Here is a 17,427-nt window from a genome sequence, read left to right on the forward strand (position 1 = left end):
TCTTAACAAACAATGAGTTCATAATCACTAAGGTATGTAAGGATCAACCTGTTTTAGTATTTAACGTATTCAATGATGCCCTAAAGACTACAGAACTTCTGTATACTGTCCTGGTAAACAGGTTATGAAAATGAACACCACTCCTTATGATTACACCCAAAAGAACAAGCTCACAGCTATAATATCTGCTCTTACTCTATTTCCTCAGTCTATTAATATTATTACAGATTCTCAATATGCAGCCCAAGTAACTCAAAAGATAGAAACAGCCAATATAATGTAGAAATAAAACTCAGTTGTACACACTGTTCTGTGATTTACAAGATATTGTACAAAATCAACACATCCCTTTTACATTATGCATATCCCATCTCATACCAGTCTTCCTGGACCACTTTTTAAAGGTAATCACATAGCTGATCAAATCCTTGTGGGATCATTAGAATTAGCAAAGGAATCCCATTATAGATTTCATCAATCCGCTAGAATGCTTGCTAGGACCTTTAATATCACTAGAGAACAAGCTAGGCAAATAGTTAAAAGCTGTCCATCATGTGTTATTTGCAGTCCCTCTATACCCAAGGGTGTAAATCCCCATGGACTGCTACCCAATAAAATTTGGCAGTCTGATGTTACTTATTATTCTGTTTTTGGGAGACTGAAATATATACATGTAACTGGGGACACATATTCAGGGTTTACATGGGCAAATGCTATGCCTGGGGAAAAACCCTCTCATGTTCAAGAACATCTTATTACATGCTTTGCTGCTGTGGGTGTGCCAAAACAATTAAAGACTGACAATGGCCCGGCTTACACCTCAAAAGGCTTTGCTGAATTCTGTCTCCAATGGAGTATTCACCATGTTACAGGGCTTTCTTACAACCCCACAGGTCAGGCAATTGTTGAAAGAAAAAACCGCACACTTAAAATTGCACTCCAAAAACTAAAAGGGGGAATTTGGAGCACAGGTACCCCAAGACGAATGTTGGGGTTGTCACTATATGTAATAAATTATTTTACATTAGATCATGAAAATAAAACACCAGCAGAAAAATTCTGGGGTGTTACTGACCACACAATTAGTAATTCTAAAAGACCACAGCCCCAGGCAACTGCAGTTACTAAATGGGTGATGTGGAAAAATGATAAGGGACAATGGTGTGGCCCAAACAGAGTAATGGTTCCAGGCAGAGGTTATTTGTGTGTCTCCACAGATGAAAATGAGGAAGTCTGGATACCAGAAAGGAGAACAAGGACTGTGTCAACAAATGCAGAGACTGGCCATTCAGCCCACCCGAACCAGAGCCACTCGAGGTAGGTGACGGAGGAGGAGCCAGAGCCTAAATGAGGGCAAGCAGATGGTGATGCTGCTCACTACTATCATTGCTCAGCTTCCAATAGCTGCCTCTACAAGATACTGGGCTGTCCTCGATCATCCACCTTGGGTGGAGATGGTTGGGTGGGGAGAGTTTCTTCCAGAAATCACTTTAAAAGGAAATGGGTCAGTCCTTATTGCCAAAGATTTTTATATACATAAGGCAAATATAACCCGTCCCATGCTTGATTTTAATTTTACTGGGTTAGTTGATGAACCACCTTTGTGCTTTTCTACTTTTAACACATCCTCATGTAGCTTAGTACAAATTATCAAGTTTCATTATGAGTATCATCCTTGGGGCAGACTCAAACAGGCCCTTGTGGACATTCCTGTTAATCCATCTTCTATATCTATGCAAAAGCTTAGAGTTAAAGGAGAGCTAAATGGGAATGTCTATGCTAAAGGAATTTTTCAGAGTTAAGGACCCAGTACACTTTGAGAACATCACAACATATACTATGGGGATTTGGGGGACTTTTTCAAATTGTTCACGATTGTGAAGTGAACATCAGATGCTGTGTCCAGACTGAGACGAGTGGAACTCATCTTTGGGTCAAGCAGATCCCCCATTTTTAAACTGTAGGACTGACGTACCTGTTTGCCATCAGATGGAACAGCAAACCTACATTTCCTGGCACAATGACACTAACATCAATCATAGGCATAGTAGGTATCCAAAACAAAATTGGTTTGGATACTCACAGAGAGGAAACCCAGAAATATGGAAAATCCCTTTCCCATGGGCCCCAATAGCAATGGTTTTTGCTATTTTTGCTCCTAATGGGACATACTTGAGCAAAAAGGACCACAGCTTTGTACGTTCTTGTTTAGGAGGGAGGTATGCATTCATGTGGGGAAATCATAGAATGTAAATATCACCTAAACTGATCAGCATTACAATGTCACATGTGTTAATTGTAAGGTTTCTGTATGTCATGATAATACATCTTTGGGACAATTGCTATTTGTTATAAGAAGACCTAGTATGGTAATGATACTTGTAGATAGTGAGTATTGGTTTCATTCTCATGCTGATCATTCTATTGCTCAAATTAATCAACTATTGGGTTTCAATCGAAAAAAGAGGTGTATATCCTATATTGTTGTTGGGATAATTGCTTTAATTACTACTATATTGAGCAGTGTTGCTATGTCTGTATCCATTAGCACTGGACAAAATCAGATAGTTCAAACTCAATTTTTACATGAATTCTGTCAATGTTTCACAAGGATTTTTGTTACAAATCAGAAATCAACAAGAGCTTTAATAAAGCAATTAATCAGTTTAGTGATGATTTAATTGCTATAGCTGAGGAGATTGAATTAATGCAAGTTAGACAAAGGTTAATATGCGATTTTATATATATATTTCTGTATGGTAAACAAACCATATAATGAATCAGAATATAACATAACTCAAATTAGAAATCATCTTAATGGTCTATGGGGTGACTGTAACACATCATCCCTTGACATAAATGATTTAGAGAATTTGGCTCGCCTCATGGATCAAGAAAGTCAGCAGTCTCTACTACCAAATTTGGAGGCAAAAAACATTGTTGATTGGATAAAGAGAGCTCAGGGAATATTACCTGGGCAAATACAGCAAATAATAACCTTCCTAGGAATAGGGGTGGTGTTACTAGTCTTATGTATTTGTTTACCCATACTTATTTCCTGTTTTACTCGCATCATTCAACAAGTGGTATATAATGTCCAATTGCATGATCCTGCCCGCAGCCTTTTAAAGTAATAAAACCCGGGAGATGTAGAGAACTTTCAGAGGTCTCTCGGCTTCGCTAATGAAATGTTCCCCTCCCCTATATTATTACCTTAAAGGTTACAGGGCAGACAAGCAGGAGGATGTATTATGTAGGGAACTTTTGGGGGTCCCTTGACCTCACTAAGGTATATTCCCCTGTCCTATACTGCCTGCAAGGTTACAGGGCAGATAAGCAAGAGGGCATGTAATCTTTTTTTGTTTATACCTCTGGATATGGTCCTAGAATAATACCCTAATAAATAACTAACCTTAGCAAGGGTAAATAGTAAGCAAGATTAAGGGAGGGTCCTTCTACATTGTCTGCATTCCTTTGAGGGAGGATCTTTCTACATTGTCTACATTCTTTTGGGGTGTCTACATTCTCTTGGGGGGCATAAAAACTCTGTGAGCTCCTTGCATCTTTGGCTCTGTATGAAATGGTCCTTTAATAAACAGACTATTGATCACACGCCCATCTTGTTATTCTCACTACTCACTAGCCCACCAACTGCGCTGGCCGAAGTACAGGGGACCACATTTTAGGAAAGACATACATAAGTCAAATAAAGAGTGTCTAGAAAAGGACACAATTGAGTTTTCATCTTATGGGCCTTGAATTGTCTATAATGATAAAAAAACAAACGATGTATACTGGAGAAGATGTGGGAGAACACATGTATTAATATGCTGTTAGTGGAGCTGAGAAGTGTTTTGACCATTGTGGAAAATCATATGGAATTCTGCCATAAAAGTCTCTAAACTGCTCATACCTTTTGACCAAGAGATTTCACTACTGGGCATATGCCCTGAGGAGATCAAAGACACAAAGAAAGGTACCACATATAACAAAAAATTCAAGGCAGCACTTGAGGTTGCAAAAAAACTGGAAATAAAATAAGTGGCTACAAATTGGCAAATGGCAGAACAAATTATGACATAAGAATATAATGAAATACTCCAAAAGAGCAAGAAATATATATATATATATATATATATATTTGAAATATATATATGAAAAGGAACACCAATACCTACCAACCCATATGCCTCTTCTCACATTTGTATAATATTTTTATGAACATCATCTATGGACACATTGGAGGCATCTTCAATGAAGGCATTTGTAAGGAACAGGCAGGTTTTTGGAACAAAGATTTCATAGCTACCACATTGTTACTATCACACTATGGACTGAAACACATAGAGAATACAAGCTCCCACTGTGTTTATTGCTTGTGTGATATAAAAGAACATTTGGTTTGATAGAGCAAAACACTGCCTGAAAGACTCTTGTTCAAACAGGTGTTTATAAAAGGTAGGCAAGATTCTTTGAAAGGTATAACAACACAGATAACCTTGTTCAACAACTCTCGGATGATAAATAACAGGTAAAATATAAACCAAAGAGATGTATGCTCTACAAACGTGCTCACCACTACCAGGTTCCAGGATCCAGCACAGGCTCCAATATGAAGAAGAATTTTCTATAGATGACGAGATCTTCTGCTCCTCTTCGAAGATAACATTTTGCCTGTAGCATCAGAACTCTTCTGAAACTCCTGTAAGAGATCATTAAATAATCACAAGAATATGACCTAACCATTCACAAGAGAAAAACTGAGTGGATGAAGAATGTCTATTACCAAGACTATGCTATGCAGCTATAAGGCCAACCTATAGAGTCATCCATTGGTATGTGTATATACATATGTGTATGTGTGTATATATGCAAATATATGTGTGTGTGAATATGCAGGGTGTCCCCAAAGTACAGTTTTTAAGCTTTAACAACATCAGAAATATAAACACTACAAACTTATTCAAAAAATTTGAAATGTTAATTATTTAAATTTTTTTAATATTTATTTTTTATTAAAATTCAATATAACCCCACCTTGTGCTATACATCACTTTAGTCACTTTGAACTTTCATCAACTATTACTCAGTGACAGAAAGAATTATGTTTATAATACTAGGCTTAGGATCATCCAAAGAACAATGTCTTGATACAGACACAACAGTTTTGATGGAATCCCACAAGAAAAAGCCGAATGAGACAGATCAAGTGGCTGAAGTGGCCAAGCAAAAAGACCTTCCCTACCAAGTCAAAGAAAATGTCCATCTGGAAATTGTTACACACAATGCATGACAGTATGCTCTGTCTTAATAAAAGAAAATTTAAAATATATTATTCAAAACTCACAAAGCTAAAAGAGTATAAAAGAATTTTAAATAATTAAGCTATCAAATATGTTATTAAGAACTTAAAATGGCACTAAAAGTTTTGAAACACCCTGTGTTTATGTGTGTGCATGTATGTATTCATGGGATAGTATAGTACAAAAGGAAAATGAAGTGGGCCAAGAATTGAACAGGAAAAAGCGAATAGGCTGAATCATATCCAAGAAATCTGAAAGTTCTTTTGGCCCCTAACATACCCATTTTTAATCCCAACAGTGTGCAAGCATAGGGTCATGGAGCATTACAATGGCAGCAGAATTAATAATACATATCACAATGTGCAGCCCTCTATAACCTAGGCCCTTCCTATCTTTCCTCCCTTACTCCCTTCCATATACTCTAAGACTAATGATGTCACCAATCCGGTGAATCCCCAAGAGTAGGGGAACAATGGACTGCCTCAGAAGGGCCAAACTGACTAAAGTCAGGAATGGAGCAGGATAAAGTCTCCATGGGGAGGGGACCATTAGTTAGGGATATCAAATTGTACATTATTGTTCCTCCTCCCTTCTCTGAAGGCTGAGTGTCCCTTGTTTCTGTCGTCCACCCTCTTCCATTTTCTTCCTATATTTGGTAAACTCATGTACTCCTGTGGTTTTAATTACCACCTTTATGTGTATTCCTCACAGTTCCACATATCTTGCCCCAACTTCTCTTTTAAGCTCCAGTCTTCTAACTCCAATTGCCTGCTGAATATTCCCATATGGATGACCCACTGGTAACTTTTATTCAACATGTCTGAAATGAAACTTAGCAATGCAAAGCAAAACTTAGAAAGGGGGTGAGGAGGAGAACTCAGGAGTCAGAAGATCTGGACTTCAATTGTAGCTCTGCCATTTCTCAGTCATGCCACCTGGGATAAGTCACTTACCTTCTCTGCATCTCAGTTTTTTCATCTGTCGAATGAAGGTGTTGAAATAGATGAATGGGAAAGTCCTTTCCCACTTTAAATCCTATGATTAACAACAAAAATTCTCAGTTTTACATACAATCCTCTTTTGCTGTTCTACTTTGTATATAGAAAAGCTTGTTTTATTTGGTGTTAGTAAACTTTAGAATCTCTAAATATTAAAATTCTAAATTAATACAGAAATCCTACCATTTAATCCTCTTACATGCTTATTCTTAGTTACAGTTTATACATCTCTAATCTTGCAGAGGAGGACTCCATGTAGCAAATTTATGGGAGGTTATGGAAAGAAATGTTGGGAAGGCACAGACCATAGATGGGCTATCATTATTCTTGGAGGTAATTCATCAATCAATGAGATCCCAGATCTGTTGCTGCAACAGAATAACTCTAACCACCCCAATTAGACTTTGAGAAAGAAACCACATCTTACTCATCTTTGTTTTCTACCTTCTCACCAAGCAAGGGCCTCACACATAAAAGTCACTTCTAAATGTTTGGTGAATGAATTAATGAGTGAGTGAGTGAATGAAACTGCCAACCCCTTCTTTTTCAAACATAGTCCAACATCATTAATCCAGACTAAAAGGGGAGGTAGGGATAGAGTGTGGATTGTGGGATATATTTTAAACAATCTTGTTTTCTTACTTAAAAGTAGTCATTGAAATTAGCCTACCAAAGGAGAGGTCCTTAGGAAATGTGCTTTGATGATTAACTAAGAATGATTTGTCATTGGCATGGGGAATTCACAAAGAAAGGCCTGCTGAGTTCAGGGGGGAAATTAGTAGGTCCAAACTGGCAGAATATGGAAAGTGATTAGCTATGAGAAAAGGGAGAGGAAATAACCTAGGATGGCTCCAAGGGCACAAACCTTGGGGGAAGTGGGACAAGGGCTGGACTTGCAGCTTCAAGAGCACTAGCTTTGAATCCCTTTGTCCTTACCAGCTATGTGATCATGAACAAAGAACTTAATCCTCTGAGCTTCTAGGTCCTCACAGGGTGATGAGAATGAAGTGTAAAAATGCTTTACAAACTTCAAGGTGCTATATAAATCTAAATAATTATTGCCAATCAGTCAACAAATACTGATCACTATGAGTTATCACTATATTGATCACAGGCACTGTGCTGGGTGTGAAAATGAAGAGTGTGAGCATTATTATCCCTATTTTATAGAGAAGGAAACTGACCCAGGAAGGTGAAGTGGCTTGCTCCAGGTCCCACAGTTAATATGAATCAGAGGCAAAATTGGAACCCAGTTTCTCAGACTCCAGAGCCTTCTTGGAGAAACTCAGGGGGATTAGGCAATGAGAGACAGAAACTCCCCTTTTTCAAAAAATTCTGTTCCCTCAGAAACAAGTAATGGTTTCCATGGATATTAACATCCTCTTTCTGAGCAGAGTTCCTAGGATTTGAAATAGGAAAAATGACACAAAGAGGATCATATGCTAGTCTTGCCAAACTATGGGCAGAAAGGCAGGGCTGAATGGCCTGGCAGTTGTTGCCAGACACTTGAAATAGTGAGAACTCAAACAGGTCTCCTTGGAGACAGTTGGGCCTAGGAACAGTCTAAACAAAAACCAGCCAACTCCAATAGAGAAGCAGCTGATCTAGGGTAGGGAGGGGAAGGAGGGGGGCTATGGTGGAGTGGATACAGGCAAACAGAAAAACATGCTACATGAATACAATGCAAGTCCAAGGCTTATCCATCTCACCATTGACTTCTGTGCTCCTGTATTATTTTGTGTGAAATGCTTCTCCCACCCATCATAGATTCTCAGAGCAAAGAGGGACCTTGGCAGCCATCTACTCCAACCCATACCTGAATGAGAAAGTCTTTAAGGGCTTCTTAAACTTTTTCTACTCACAACCCCTTTCAATGCTTCTGACCCCATATAGGGTCATGACCCACAGTTTAAGAAGCACTGCATACCATCAAGTGGTCAGCAAGTGGTCAACCACCTTTTGTTTGTTTTGGGGGGGGGGGTTTAGTCAGCCACCTTCTGAATGAAGATCTCCAATGAGTCAAACAGAGACAGGTGACCTTTGGTTCCAACAAACAAATGAAGTAACTGACAGCAGATATGTAATATGTAAAATAGGACCCTGGCTAATTAAATTGCTAATGGTACCAGAAATAGGGTCAGAAAATTTGCATCAACACATTTTCATATTGCCCCTTCAATCCAAGATCATTTTCTCAACTTTTTATTTATCCATTTTAGAATTACACAACCAAAAAAAGTGGAATAATTGTGTTCTGTTAGTTAAGAAAAATTCCTAAAAATGGAGAAATGTAGGCAGCTGGATTAGGCTAGTAATAAATATTAACAAGAACTACACATGAAATCAATAACTCACCAGCCTTTGGCTGTTTAAACCATGAGCTAATGTATGCAAATTCACATAATGAGATTTATTCAAGGCAAGACTAACATTTACTAATTGTGTTTGAGATGAGTTGAAGCCATTTAGTTTCAAGCAGGAAGAATATATTATTACTGATTTTACCTGCATTGTCAATTTCCTAGGTAATGGTGCACTTACAAAAGATTCCTGTTTTAATGAGGGAAATGGATTGTGTTGAAAACCTCTTTGTTAAAAGCTCCTCACATTTTATACCACCTTTTTTTACATGATCGAAGAGCAAGTTCTGGCTGATTTTGATCAGAAGAAGCCAGCGGGATTTTAATGCTTACATGACATGACAACTGCTAACTGAAAAGTTTAAGACTTAGACAATCCTTGCATTGTCTTGGCCCACAGAGAACACTCCCAAGTGGCTGGACTAAATGACATTAGAGTCGAATTGATTGAAAGTATGTATGTCTATGAGAGGTAATGTGGCATAATGAACAGAGCCATAATGAACAGAGCGATAAAGAACTGGGCTCGTGTCCCTCCTCTGACACATCCTTCCTGTGTGACCTTGGGCATGTCAATCTCTTACTGCCCCCAGAGAATTCTCTATCACTATACATTGCAGAGAAGTTACATTGCTATAGGAATTTTCTTTATCAGGAGTTCCTTTACCAATGAGGTGTAGACCCAAAAATGGACCTCACCAACTTAATTATAAAAATAAGTGCATAGGGGAGGCTAGATGGCACAGTGAATAGAGCACTGGCCCTGGAGTAAGGAGGACCTGAGTTCAAATCCGACCTCAGACACTTAATACAAAACCCCAACTGCCCTGCCCTCCCCCCTCCAAAAAAAAAGCAAAAACAAAATAAGTATATAGAAACCCTTTATCAAATACAACACTCATTTATGCTAAAAACTATAAAGCACAGGTAAAGAACAGCCTTTTTCTAGTTAACAAGAATAGTTATTTATTATTTTATTTTTTTAATTCAATTTTGTTTCCAGTTCCAAATTCTCTCCCTTCTTCCTCCCCTCCCTACCCACTGAGAAGGCAAGAAAAACAGAACCTATTACAAATATGCATAGTCACACAAAATAAATTTCCACTTTAGCCATGTTTCAAAGAAAAAGAAACAGAAGAAAATACATGTGATATCTGCACTCTATCAGTTCTCTATCTGGAGGTGGATAGCATGTTTCATCATGAATCTTTTGGAATTGTTAGTCATTGTATTCAATAGAGTTACTAAGTTTTTCAAAGTTGATTATCTCTACAATATTGCTATTGATATATATATACATATATATATACATATATATATACATATATATATATTGTTCTCCTGGTTCTGCTCACTTCACTATGCATCACTTCATACAAGTCTTCCCAGGTTTTCCTGAAACCATCCTGGAAGGGTTATTTTTAATATGACAAAAAAAGGATAGATAGAGAGACAGATGAACAGATGTACTGGATAAATGGATACATGTACTGGGGTGTGTGTGTGTGCACGCACACGCAGGCACATGTGTTTATAAGATCTGATACTAACACTGAGCTTGGGGTCTTTCATCTATCTTAGCTGAAAGACAGAAGATTAGCCTACTGCCTCTTAATGATCTTGGTACTTAAGGTACATCGTCAAAACAGCACAATGTTTTAGAAAGAGCCTTAGACTCATCAAAAGTTAGAAGACCTGGATTTAACCAGATCTGACATTTATAAGCTATGTGCTAATGGCTAAGTTGCTTTATGCCTCTGGGCCTCAATTTCCTCATGTGATGGTGCTATCAACAAAAACAAGGAATTTGGGAGGAGGGGCAAGTTTACAGAGAAAGATGCTAAGTTTCATTTCAGACATGTTGAATAAAAGCTACCAGTGGGTCATCTGTATGGGAATATTCAACAGGTAGTTTGTGATAGAAGATTGAAGTTTAAAAGAGAAGTTAGGGCCAGATATATAGAACTGTGAGGAATATGCATAAAAGTGGTCATTAAAACCACAGGAGTGCATAAGTTTACCAAGTATAGGAAGAAAATGGAAGAGGGTGGATGGTAGAACCTTAAGATACACTCAGCCTGGGGCAGCCAGGTAGCACAGCAAGTAAGAGCACCAGCTCCAGTGTCAGGATGACCTGGATCGAATCCCGGGCTCAGACACTTAGCACCCACCCAAGAAACCTGGCCGTGTAACCTTGAGCAAGTTACTTAACCCCAATTGCTTAGGGGCAGCCAAGTGGCTCAGCAAGTAAGAGCACTGGCTCCAGTGTCGGGATGACCTGGATCGAATCCCAGGCTCAGATACTCAGCACCACACCCAGAAATAACTGGCCGTGTAACCTTGAGCAAGTCACTTAACCCTGATTGCTTTAAAAAAAAAAGATACACTCAGCCTTCAGAGAAGGGAGGAGGAACAATAATGTACAATTTCATATCCCTAACTAGATTATAGGCTTCATGAGTTCAGGGACCACATTATGCCTGAACTTTATATCTCCATTAACACCTAGCACACAAAAACTTGATTCATAAATTCTTGTCAAAAACAACTTTGAAAGACTGTAGAACTCTGATAATGCAATAACCAGTGCAACACCATTCCTAGGGTATGATAAGGGTGACGGCAGGAGGTGGGATGATGGGCTCAAGATGCAGAAGGAGACCTACATTTTTAAACATGGTCAACATGGGCATTTGTTTTGCTGGACTATGCATATTTGTCATAAAGGTTTGGGTTTTATGGAAATGGACAATGGAGAGGTGAGAGGGAGAGAAAATAATTGTTAACTGAAAAATATTCTAATTTTAAGAAATAAGTGAAATAAATATTTTTGAATAATAGAATGAATTACCTCAGGATCAATGCAGTTCCATTTTCTTGTTCTTCCTGATTGCTAGACATGGGTGAATCTGAACCTGCAGCTATATAAGAAAAATTACCTCAATTAGCTAGGTGTAAAAAAAACAGTAAAGACAAGTACCAATAGTGGAATTCAAAGTTGAGTTTATACATACCCATTACTTCATCCACTTTGATGAACTTGGTGTTTTCAATCATCCAATCAGCCCTTTCATTAAAGCAATCAGTTTGCTTTGTCTTCACTGAATTGTCCAAATGGTCTGAGAGGTTTAAGACTGGTGTGTATCATGAAGAAAGGGCCATAGAGTAAAATGGACTGACTTTCAAGGAGCTTCTAAAGACCACTTTTGAAGGCCAATCTCCATTTGGGAAGAGGAAAAGCTGTATATATTTGTATAAGTTGTAGATGCTTCCTGTAAAGCTTCTTCTTCCAAACTGTAAATTAGAATTATTCACTGAGGTAACTAGAAACCAAATTGTTCCAATGCCACACACCTGTAAAAAAAAAAAAAAAGGACAAAGCTGGTACTCTCCCAGTTAATTATCTGCTATGAAAATAAAGCAAAAACCTCCTTAAAGTATTTTCCAAGTTTCAAACAACCACAAAACTAAGGAAAGTTATTTCAACTTAATGGGGAAAAAATCTCTACAGAATACTTATTATGTACCTAACAATGTCCAAAAGTGAGGGGGGGAGGGGTAGAGCAGTTAGAAGGGATATAAGAAAATGTGGAAAACACATCCTATAGCCTTGAGGATTTTGTGATTGAACTGGAGAAATGGGATTTGGTTGGATGAGTGTTCAGGGTGGATGGAACAATAACAATGGATGACTGATAGAAGGCAGAACTATTCAACTCTAATTTCACATAGCAGATATGATCAGAAGACCTCTCTACTCTTCCTTAATACATGCTTTACTTTCTTTCAACAAGAAGAATGATCTCTAGATTGGAAAGGACAGATTAAAATGGCTAATAGGGAAATGAAATCCAAGATAAGTAGGGAGATACCAAGAGGGCATCTACTCACCATCTATATCCTAAGCCAGAGTTATTTGTTCAGTGGGTTCAGGAAGAGGTCTTACATCAAAAATAGATGATTTACAGCTAAAAACAACAGTTATAGAAAAGGAAACATTGTTGTCATCCTTAGAAACTGATCTACAAAAATGTACATCTGACTAAGAAAGGGTGGGTAAGAAGGTGAAGAGAAGAAATTCATAAAAATGTCATCCTGCACAACCACTGGGAAATTTGCTCTTGTACCTTGATTAAAAGTTGATGGCAATGAGCTTCCTCATCTCTGTCTGCCTTCCTAGCTGGCAGGGCCTAGGGGGAAGGGGTTGGGACTGTCTGCAGGCACAGGAGAAAAGTTAAGGGAAATTACAGCTGGTCCCCAGGGACTGCTGTATACCCAATTCTAAATGAGGACTACCAGATGTATAACAGAAGAGACATGTCTACAGGGACTCTGATCTGCTATGCTTACATTTTCCCCAGTATCTGGAGATCAGCCTCACAAACACACACAAAAGACTTGTATGAACTCAATTACAAAGAAATAAAGAAATTATATAAAGAAATAAAAAATAACCTAAATAGCTAGAGGAAAATTCAGTGCTCATGACTAAGCCATACTAATATAATAAAAATGAAAATGCTACCAAAATTAATTTACCATTTTAATGTTATAACAAATTACCAAGAAGATACTTTACAGGACTTGACAGAATAATAACAAAATTTTATTGGAAAAATAAAAGATTTAGACTATCAAGCTTTCTCAATTTACATATAAGAAAAGTGAGATCCAGAGAAGTAATGGGACTGGCTGGAGATTATACAGGTATTAACCATGAATGATGGGATTTGAACCCAGGTCCTCTGACTCAGAGCCAGTACTCTTCCCACTGTATCTTACTTACTGCCTCCATTTAATCTCTCCCTTAACGTCTCTTAGCTCGAGTTTCTTCATCTATAAAATTGGGATAATAAACACATCTAGGAAACAGAGTTGTTGTGAAAATAAAATCAGATAATATACACTAAATGCTTTCAAATTTTAAATCACTACATAAATCCTAGCTATTATTATTATTTTATGAACTTTTGATTTCAACTTTCACTACTACAAGAATAGATATAGAAATAAGCAATGATAATGGCATCAGAGCCTGACAATATAGTGGATTCAGAGTTGGCAGGGACATCAGAAGCCATCTAGTTCAACCCTCCTCATTTTTGAGATGAGGAAGCTGAAGCCCAGAGTGGGGAAGTGACTTGCTTAAGGTCATGCTTAGGGCTGGAGAGACCACCTAGGCAAGCCCTGGAATGTTACAGATGAAAAAGAAGGCCCCAGGAAGTGAATAGTCACATACAATATCACCCAGGTTGTAAATGGCTGAGCTGAGATTTGAAATCAAGTCCTTCAGTTCCAGATCCAGCCCTCTTTCCTCTGCACCACACTACCTCAGAAAAGGCAACAGAACACAGGGCTTCCTAGCTCAGAGGTCAGTTCTCTATTTACTATCCCAAGCTGCCTGGCCCTTAATTAGTGCTTAATAAATTTGTGTTGAGTGAATGACTAACTTAAACACAGGTCTCCTGGGTTCCAAATCACCATAGGCTTTTTATCTGGAAGTCAGTTCATGGGAAGGGAGGGTGCAACCTGAAAGTCAGGCAGAGAGCTTTAGATTAGATACAGTAGAAAAAAAGAATGGCCTGGACAACTCAGGAGCATTCCTCTGAGAAGTACTTTGGGTGATAGCACTCACTCAGTACACTGGACAGCTCCCAGCCTGGGTGATTTTTTTTTCCCTCAGGGCCCCAAACTCACTCAGCAGGCTCCACTCTTCTTTCTTTAACTGGTTGATAAGGGACTTTAAAACTGAACAAAAAGAAAACTGGACCTAATAATCACTTCCTCTCTGAAAAAACTGTCTCAAATATGACTGACTACATGTTAAATTTCAAACAGTGACATGTTAGGCAGAAACTATTTTTGGAATATAGCTACTTAAATAGAAATCATAGCAAGTGTGAGTTAGAAGTAAAGAATGAAACCTTTCCAAAAAAGTTGGAGCTGCTGAGCATGTTAGAGAACCTGGCCAAAAGAGCTGGGTTCAAATTCCATACCCAGGCCAAATCACTCCACCACCCTCAATCTCATTCCTCAGGCGAAAATAGAAATGAAAGAACCTTTATTTCAAGAGATAAGGGACTTGGGGCAGCCAGGTGGCACAGTGAATAAGAGCGCTGGTGCCAGGAGACCCGGGATCAGTTCCGGCCTCAGATACTTGGCACCCACACAAAATAACTGGCCATGTAACCTTGAGCAAGTTACTTAACCCCAATTGCTTTTAAAAAAGAGAGAGATAAGGGACTTGACATCATCTATTCTAACGACTGAGCATAATAGGATCCCCAATCTAGAGTTGCAGGGAACCTCAAAGGCCATCAAGACTAGATTTTACTGAGAAAGAAAGTGAGATAAGGTGGGGTGGATAGGTATCTTTGGATAATAGGAACCTAGAACTGAAGCCACAAGGGACCCAGAGACCATCTTCTCCAACCCATTCATTTTATAGGCCCAGAAAGAGGAATGGGTAAGTAAACATAATAAGAACCTTGATCTACAAAATTATGGGAACTCAGAGGACATTTTATGAGATCCTTCTGCTTTACATAGGAGGAAAGTGAGACCTGGTTGGACTAGGGGCAAAAAAACCTCAGAGAACATCTTGTCTAATCCCCTCATTCTATTGAGGGGAAAACTGGGGCAAAGGGAGGGGAAGGAACTTAACATTATAGGAACTTAGACTTTAAGCTGGAAAGGGCCCAGACAAGCAATCTGGTCCAAGCCTTTTATTTTACAGGTAAATACAGTGAAGTAAATTGAGGTCCAGGAAAGGGCAATGAATGTGACTAAACAAGGAACCTGGATCTCAAGCTCCAAGAGACCCTTGAGGCCATTTTATTCAACCACTTCATTTTCAGGGCTAGTAAAATCAGGTCCAGGGAGGGTCACGGAATATGCCTAATCTAAGAACCTGGATCTGGAGCTGGAAGGGACCGGGAGGCCATTTTATTCAACCTCTACGTTTTTACAAACTAGGAAATTCAGGCCCAGGGAGAGCCAGTGAATTTGCCAAATCCAGGCACCTGGATTTCAAGCTGGAAGGGACCTTAGAGGCCATTTTGTTCCAGCCCTTCATTTTACAAGCTACAAAAGCGAGGCCCAGGGAATCAATGAATATGCCAAATCCAGGAACCTGGATCAAAAACTGGAAGGGTCCCAGGAGGCCATTTTGTTCAAATCCTTTTATTACCGAGGATCAGAGATAGACACGCAGGAAGGGAAGTGACTGTGAAGAACAGGATCCCAGATTCTGAGCTGAAAGTTACCCTTATCACACATAGCAAATCCATCCCTCTCCTTTTACAGGTGAGGAAATTCTCACCAGGGGAGTAAAAGAACTGAGCAGAATCAGACTCTAGATCTCCGGCCAGAAGGGCTCTCAGAGGCCATCTTGTCCATCCCCTTCATTTTACAGGGGAGCAAAGTGAGACCCTGGGAGGGACAGGAGCTAAACATCTCAGTAGCCTTGTTATACAGCTGGAAGGGGCCTTACAGCCTTTCTGATCCACTGCTATCATTTTTCAGATAAGAAAACAGGACAAGGGTGAGTAAGTTAACTGAAGGTAATAAAAGCCTTGGTAGAACTAGAAGGGTCCAAACATATTACCTATTTCAAATCCCTAATTTTCCAAATAAGGAAATTAAGGTCCAGGGAAGTAAAATGACTTAGAATAATAGGAGCGTAAAGGGCCTTCAGAGTTCATCTAGCATACCCCCATTCTTTTACAGATAAGGAAACTGAGCCCCAAAGAGGGGAAGTGACTTACCATAACTGAGACTTGGATCTAGAACTGAAAGAGAACTCTAAGGCTGCATAGACCAACCCTCTTATTTTCCAGATGAGGAAACTAAGGCTCAGGAAAGTGACATGGCTAGGAATAGTAGGAACCCAAATCTTATAGTTAGAAAATCCAAACGTCTTATTTTACAGATGAGAAAACTGAGGCCCCTAGGGAAGTTCCTTAAGATAATAGGGGCCTAGATTTGGAGCTGAAAGTGACCCGAGAAGCCATCTAATCTCCTTGTATTACAGATGAGGAAAATGAGGGCCCGGGAAGGTAAAGAAACTTAGAACAATAAAATTGCACATCTAGAATTGGAAGGGGCCTCAGAGGCCACCCATGGAGCTGCCCCTACTTGCTAGATAGCCCCTCCTTTGAGAGACCACTTATTAGTTTGCTATTGTTGTGATTCATTTCAATGGCTCCTTCCATACCTTCCAACTATCGATCTCTTCAATGAATGAAATCACTAGTTCATCCATACACTGGGATAATATTCAATGGGAGAAGTGGAGTCTTTTTTTTTTTTAAGAAAATCATCATTTTGATAAATCTGAAAAATGGAGGAAATATGTATCAAAAGGAGATTTGTGCAAATGCTGAGCCTTACCTTTGAATGGTCTTCACCAGCAGCAGCCCGAGCACCTTCGGAAGCCTGATAATCGTACTGGATTCCCCGAATCATTTCTACACGATCGTGCTGCGGGCTCAGAAAAGCCAAACCTTGGCTTCCACTGCATAGACCGCACCTTTTTTGCTCCCATAATACGACAGAAAGGGCGGGGGAAGAGTGGAGCAACCACCCTGGGCAAGAGCATTGCGTTGGGCCGATGCTGCCATCTAGAGGCTCCTGGAAAGATAGCACCTTAACAGCAGGAGGAGGAGTAGGGGGGCTGTGCCTAAGTGGGCCCTACAAAACAGCTCATGGAACCACTGCCCGGAGCCTTGGCATCCACCCTTCTGACAAACAGCAGAAGAGGGAATT

At 39.2% G+C, this 17,427-nt stretch overlaps 1 long non-coding RNA gene across 2 annotated transcripts in view; it reads right to left on the reverse strand.

Annotated features, from left to right (window-relative positions):
- LOC138172401 (uncharacterized) overlaps positions 1-17,217 on the reverse strand; it is a 30,973-nt gene extending 13,756 nt beyond the window's left edge. For both annotated transcript variants that reach the window (XR_011171113.1, XR_011171112.1), the window contains exons 1-5: positions 17,053-17,217; positions 11,676-12,015; positions 11,513-11,582; positions 6,257-6,338; positions 4,577-4,702 (exon numbers count right to left, since the gene is read on the reverse strand). This is a non-coding gene — a long non-coding RNA (uncharacterized lncRNA). The remainder of the gene's footprint in view (positions 1-4,576; positions 4,703-6,256; positions 6,339-11,512; positions 11,583-11,675; positions 12,016-17,052) is intronic.
- Positions 17,218-17,427: the final 210 nt, after the last annotated feature.

The sequence above is a fragment of the Petaurus breviceps genome, unplaced genomic scaffold (genome assembly GCF_028583685.1).
Source record: "Petaurus breviceps papuanus isolate PSGF00001 unplaced genomic scaffold, PetGlider_PUasm1.0 532, whole genome shotgun sequence".
Lineage (NCBI taxonomy): Eukaryota > Metazoa > Chordata > Mammalia > Diprotodontia > Petauridae > Petaurus > Petaurus breviceps.